Source organism: Cervus elaphus, chromosome X (genome assembly GCF_910594005.1).
Source record: "Cervus elaphus chromosome X, mCerEla1.1, whole genome shotgun sequence".
In the NCBI taxonomy this organism is placed as follows: Eukaryota; Metazoa; Chordata; class Mammalia; order Artiodactyla; family Cervidae; genus Cervus; species Cervus elaphus.
In genome coordinates this window covers 153599454-153606844 of record NC_057848.1, presented here as the reverse complement: position 1 = coordinate 153606844, position 7391 = coordinate 153599454, and the positions used below count along the sequence as shown (strand labels likewise).

Below are 7391 nucleotides of genomic sequence, written 5' to 3'. Positions count from 1 at the left end.
ATTAGGTGTATTTTGTCACAAGTAAATGACTTTAACTTGGTGTCCATTCCTATTCTCTTTTTCTTTCCCAGCGCTGTTGACTCTGAGAGGGGCTGACCATGCACTAGGCCAAGAAGGAGTGAGAGGGTGCCACATACTGTTCTATGAAAAGTAGCTGATGAAAATAAAGCTACATTTGCTACTTTAAAAAAGTCTGTAAGTCTATAATTTCATATAAGTAAGCGTTTTGATTTACTTTGCCCGTTAAGTTTCACTTTGTGATTTGAAATAGTTGTGGCTTTAAACAACAATGTCTGAATTCCTGCTGGAGGCACCAGGGGAGAATCCATTTCCTCAGTTTTTCTAGATTTCAAAGCTACATGCATTCCTTGGCTTGTAACCTCTTCCTCCATCTTCAAAGCTAGAAATGGCTAACTGAAACTTCTTGATGATGCCATCTCTCTGCTTCTAATCTTCTGCCTTCCATTTTTCTTTTTTTTTTAAATTGTATGTTTTTTTTACTTAATACATTCAGAGACTTATATAAATTATCTATTTATTAAAAATGTTACTCTCAACTGTGTTAACTCATGTGTTTCAAGAGAATACTGTATATATACAACCTGATTTGCTATAACAGAATTTTCAGAAGCTATACAAATCTTTAGTAACAAATCAACTTAAACTTTTTTGGAAATTATTTCTACTAAAGATTCATAATTAGCATAATCCTTCAATGACTGTACAAGTTCACCCAGTAGGTACTCTCCTTGCATAAACGTTTCAAGATCATGAAGTGACTTGTTTATTCTGTGATCTGTGACCCGGTTCTGTGGAAAATTATATGTTCTTATTTTCTCTGACCTTCCTTTTGTGCCAATCTGAATCTTCCTAGCATTGTATCATTTACTTGTTTCTTCTTCTAGCTGCAGGCTGTACAGTTTTGCACGTAACTTTCTCATAGCCATCTCTTTATTTTTCAGTTGAGATCTTTCTTGTTGGCATTCGGAAACAATACCCGTTGGGAGATGAACGATCCGGACAGCACTGTCCGCGGTGTTCACATGCTGCCCCCCGGCTCCACTGGCTCGCTTGGTATCAATCCTCAAATCCTTAGGATTAATCACCAGGTTAATCTCGGTGGGCTGGGGTAAGATGGCTACAGTCATGGTGCTGGTGTGGATGCGGCCTTGCTTCTCTGTCCTGGGCACTCTTTGGACTCTATCCACACCTCCTTCAAACTTCATGTGCTTATAGGCTTCTGAACCCCCAATGCTGGCGGATGCATGTCTAAGGCCATCTATTTCACTTGGAAAATATGCCAGGGTTTCAAAATGCCATCTTTTAAATGCAGCATACTGCTGATACATATCAAATATCTCTGAGGTAAACAACATTGCCTCCTGATCCCCAACTCCTGCAGTTACTTCCAGGATCAAATCATTTTTATCTGTTTCTTCTGAGGGAATCAAAAGTAAGATAATCTGATGCTTTAATTGAGCTATTTCTTTTTCACATGAAGTTATTTCATTTTCGGCAAGTTTCCTTAAGTCCTCATTTTCATCTTACAAAATATACCTCCTCTTTCCTCTATCTGACGGACAACATGCAGCCTGGCGCTCGAGGAAGGTCTGCAGGGGTCCGCCACGGGCAAACAGCTCCTCCAGGGGCAGGTTTAGGTGTCCGCGGGCCAGGACAACATCCCGGCGGGCCCAAAAGCCCCGAAAAACATTCCAAAGTAACGGGGAGCACATAACTACAGCCAGTCCACCATGGCAGACAAGATCTGGAAGTCGCCACTTTTCTATTTAAGGACCTGTGTGATTATGTTGGGCTCAGCTGCATAATTGAAGCTGATCTCCTTGTTTTCGGGTCAGCTGATTAGCAACCTTAATTCCATCTTGCTATGTAACATAACATGTTCAGAGATTCTAGGGGTCAGGAAATAGACATTTTGGGGGCAGAGGCATTATTCTGCCTAATGTGATGTTTGTGCTTGACTTTTCGAGATTTAAGTAAAATCAGTATTGCCTTCTACCTTAATGTGGGCTCTTTGGAGGAATCTAGGACGTTCTTTTTCCACTGTCATTTCTTGTAAAGAAAGTGGTTTTGAACATTCTGTGATGTTTTAGAACATTTTATGATGAGAACCCCCTCCCCACCATGATTTATAGTTGTAAAATATGAACTTCACTCAAGATTAACTAGAAAAACATGCCCCAGATGGCAACTAGAGACCATGTGATCTATGAACATCAGTATATCAATATGTTAAAAAATAAATCAGATTCAAATATTTTAAAAAGAAGAGTAATGGGTTACAAAATAATCTATCTTTGAAGAAGGGGCAGGCAAATGCTTTTTAACATTTTTCTCAAGAGCCTGCTTTTAACTCAAATTTGCCAAGTCTTTTTCTTTTCCCATCTGAAGATAGATAGGTCCAGAGAACCCCTGCAGACACATTGTAGGCGGCTCTGTCTTCCAGGGACTTGGCAGAAGGTATTATAGGACTCATTTATACTGCAGAATAGTTATAACCTTCATGACTTTCACTTGGACAGATCTGTACACTAGCAAATAGTGATAGAAATGGGGCACTGGAAATGCATGTGATGGAGGGTGTGAACTTTCAATGTTGAACTTTGATAAGTTACCATTTGGAAACTGAGACTACTTTTCAAATATATCACCTCTGACATAAGGGCGGGGCCAGTTCGGCATGGGCCAGTTTGGACCAGCATTGGGCAGTACAGAAATATATTTGCGGACGGTGCTCCAGTAACGTGATGAGAGAGGACTGTATTGCAGAAGCAAATGGGAAGTGTTTTCATCAATTTCCTAGTGAGAAATGATTGGCAGTTAAAGCAGAATCCCTTTGAACCTCTGTGTGACTATTCACATCCAATAGTTATAGTTGCTTATTTATATAATATGATTAACTATTAACCAAGCTAAGTTTATCCTGTACTGTGAGTTCAATACTTAATTTTTAACATCTTAGCAAATCCTGAATTGAAACCTCCTCCCCAATACTGTTACAAGAACAATGTGTATTAGGTAGGACCCACCTGATGTTTCTAGTCACCACCCTACATGAAAATGGAAAGGCCTGGGAAACAGCACTGTAAGCCATTGAAATCATCCAGAACAAAATTTCCTTCAGTTTAAGTATGGTGGACATACCAAGGGTTGTGATTCTTTAATCAACAGAAGAGAAGTTGTAAGAAAATTACCTGGGTAATCTAAGTATAAAGCCACCAGTTTTTTGCTCATGTCTTTTATTTTAGGACGGTATGTTGTTTTGTTCTGATCTTGGATAACATTTTGGCTTTGCTTTGCATGTATTGTTAGAACCACATGCAATCAGCCAGACCATTAGAATTGCAAACATTTAGGAGCCACAGTTATGGATTGACTCCAGAAGTGGTATGCATCTATAGTAACGTACCCAAAAACTACCTGACTACCTAAGAGGTGCTGCCTGGAGTTATATCCTTGGGACACCTGATTATTCAGGAACATAGACCAGGGGAGTGGTAGAGGGGGACACTGATATTCCACATTCCTGTTGTCCTTTTATCAAGGGGATTTGTAGGATGTGTTGTCTTTCAACAGTCTGGCTTTCATCCCCTTTTTTTCATGACTCTGCCTTAGAGAAGTTCACACTTTTAAGAAATGACTTTGTTCCCTCCCAGGCTCCAAATGGAAACTTTTCAAGGCCATATTTACTATGAGGATATTTATCATGGAAGTTAAGTAACTTACACTTTAATTCAAGTGTCCTTTCAGCATTGAGAATAGGTTATTTTCTCTAGGAGGCCTGGGCAGTTTCCTGTTTTAAAGAAATTGAAAAGAAATATATTGCTTTTAGCCGCCCCCAAATCAATAGAGTTTCAAATATAGATGGGACCAAGTTTCTTGTGCTTCTTAGGAGGGCTGAAGGATGGTGCTGACCCAAAGCCCTGAGTGATCATAATACTTAGACAGAAGCCACTGTGCTGTGGAGTATGAATGATTGTGGCACATGTCTCGCCATTCCAGACTCAGGTGATCAACCCTCGTACACACCACACTAATGATGGCCTCCCATCCAACCATCTTTAGAAACTTCCTTACAGGATATATTTAGGATCAGACCATTTAAACATTAAGATATATTCCTTTTTCTTTACCTTAGGAAAAAAAATAGAGCCTCAGGGCATTGCCAGTCAGTGCTGTTTTGAATGGAATAACATGTATGATAACTAAATCTAGCCATAAGTTATTATGTCCTTGATAGCAGGGTACCACTGTTTTTTTAATCTTCCTATCTCCCTCAGCATCTAGTGGTGGCTTATACAAAAAGCTAGCTCAGTATATGCCTGTTAAATAAATGAATCAAAAATTTTATATACCAGTGCTACAAAGAATGTCGACTTGTTTTTGGACTTAACATGTAGATGTTTCATGCTGGGAGAAGGACCTTGGTTCTTTTGCATAGTTTCTTTTTCTCTGCTGCAATTGCTTTCTATGTCATTAAATTCTCTGAGCATATTTATTTACAGTGTTTGTCTGGGAACTCTAACATCCTCCCTTGTTATTCTCTTTCTATTTATTTTTTCCCGCTGCTTTTAATTCATGTTGTCTTGTCTCTGGCCTATCTACTTTTGTTTGCATTTTAAACATTGTATTTGAAAAATTGTTTGTAGAAATAATTTGATGCCCAAGATGATGCTATTTCCCTCCAGAGAAGATTCCTACTTGTTTCTGCCAGATGCTCAGAAGCACTAGCAGTTTTGATCACCTCTGTCCAATTTCAGGGCTTGAGGGGATTAGAAGATGACCTGCAGTTCCCAATGTAATCCATGTACTTTCAGATCACATGAATTTTAGGGTGCAGACCTTTGAAGATCCAACCCTAAGTGAGGAAGAATAACTAATTCCCCCCCTGCCTGCCCTGACTTTCTTGGTGGGTCCCAGATACCAGCGTCTGTTCCTTTGGTTCCACCAGGTTGACTGAATTCTTACTTAGCTCTCAGCCCCCACTTGTCCCCTCCAGGACCATCAAACATTCCCAGGAATAGAGACTCTACCCACAGGGTTCATTTCTCAGGGTATCCATTCTCCCCTGGATCCTGTCCAGGTAATACTTCTCTACTTTGTTAACATTATGAGGCCTTTGGGCAGACTGAAAAAATCTTTTGTTATATTTTTCTAGTGGTTCTTAGTGGGAGAGTGTATCCAGATTACCTGATCTGTTATCAGAAGCAGAAGTCCATCCATTTTATTTTTGCTTATTTTTATGTCTTTAAAAAAATCCTTTACTTTTTGGTAATTTTATTTCTTGGTTTTTTTTTTTTTGGTGACTATTCTGATAATTAGAAATGAAATGTTTATATATTTGTTTCAGTGGCTAGCTTTTTTTAAAAAAAATTTGTTTCTTTATTTTTGGCTATTCTGGGTCTTTGTTGCTGTGCACAGGCTTTCTCTAGTTGCAGCAAGCAGGAGCTACTCTCTAGTTATGGGGCACAGGCTTCTCATTGCAGTGGCTTCTTTTGTCATGGAGCATGGGCTCTAGAGCATGTGGACTTCAGTAGTTGCAGGACAAGGGCTCAGTAGTCATGACTCTCAGGCTCTAGAGCACAGGCTCAATACTTGTGGCATATGGCTTAGTTGCCCTGCAGCAAGTAGGGAAGATGGGGTCTTCCCAGACCAAGGATCCAACCCGTATCTCCTGCATTGGCAAATGGATTCTTTACCACTGGACAAACAGGGAAGCCCTGGCGGCTAGCTTTATAATGTCACTAATGCTTTTACTCCTCTCTTTTTTTAGAAACTATCTATTAATCTTTTAAACTATCTATGAATAATAGATAATAGTAATAGATAATAAGAATCTATTAAACTATCTATTAATCTTTGAGAAATGATACAATTAGTATACTTCCTTCTCACCTCACTCTACGACTTGATTTGAGTTGGTTGTATCATACTTATTAGTATTTATCATCATACTGTTAAATGTATTTCTGTTATTTAATTTTTCAGTTTAAAACCGTAGCATTTGGTATACAGCTCTTAAAAAGGTCAAAATAGGGAAATCTCCGGTGACCCCATGGTTAGGGCTCTGTGCCTTCACTGCAGGGATACAGGTTTGATCCCTGATTGGGAAACTAAGATCTCAGAGGCAGCACAGCACAGCCAAAAAAAAGGGAGATGGCAGAATATAAGTAATATGTATATAGAATGAAAGAAAAAGAATAGATTGGGAAAATGCTTTAAAGTAAAATATTACTTAAATGGCCAAATACATTTAATTCTCATAATATGATAATGGATCTATCTACTTCTGCTTTTAGTTCTGTTAATTTTTAGTTGACATATTTTGAAGCTATGTTATTGGGTTCATATGGCTATAGACTTTTAATATCTTCCTGGTTCATTAAACCCTTTCTTCCTTTATTGTAAAAAATATCTTTCTTAATCTCAAATATTACTTTTTGCTTTAAAATCTATCTTTCTGATATTAGTATGGCAGAACTAACTTTCTTTTGGTTATTGTGTGCATAGTATATCTTTTTAAAATAATTATAATTTCAAACTTTATGTGTCCTTGTATTCAGGATGTTTCTCTTGTAGGTATATACTTGATATTTGATATTTTAATCCTCTAAGACCAATTACATTGAATACAATTGCTGAAATGTTTGAGTTTATATTCTCCCATATTACTATATGGTTTCTAATGATCTACCTGTTCTATGATCCTTTGTCTCTCCTTTCTTAACTTCCTTCAGGCAATCAGTATTTTTCTATCATTCAGTTTCTCCCCTTGATTATCTTGTTAGTTGCATATCTTTTTGCTATTCTTGTAATGGTTTCTCTAGAGACTATGGCATGCTTTGATTTATTAGTTTAACATAAGTTTTTACTTCTACTTCTCTGACAATGCTTGATCTTAGAGGAGTTGAACTTTATTTCTCCCTTTTCTGCCTTTTGAGATATTACTGTCGTGTAATTTAATCATACATTTTAAACTCCACAAGAAAATCTTTCTGTCATTTTATATATTTAGTACTCATTTATTTGCCTTCATATTTACCTCTTTGTTGTTCTTCATTCCTTTCTGTGTTTCCATGTTTCTCTCTGAGGTTATTTTCCTTCTTTCAGAAAAAGTATTTTTAGTATTCTCGTACTGCAGGCCTGCTGGTGATGAATTCTCTCAGTGTTTGCTCTAAGACATCTTTATTTCACTTACATTTTTTGAGGAATATTTTACTGCATATAGAGTTCTGGGTTGGCAGTTATTTCCTTTTGGTACTTTAAAAATGTCACTTCCATTGCCTTCTGGGTTCCATCACTTCTTTAGAGAAGCTAGCTATAGATCTTAATGTTTTACCTTAACCTCTGAATTTAAGGTTTTCTCTTTATCT

At 37.7% G+C, this 7391-nt stretch overlaps 1 pseudogene; it reads right to left on the bottom strand.

Moving 5' to 3' along the window:
* Positions 1-489: 489 nt before the first annotated feature.
* Positions 490-1733, bottom strand: LOC122689831 (annotated as a pseudogene).
* Between the last annotated feature and the right edge of the window lie 5658 nt (positions 1734-7391).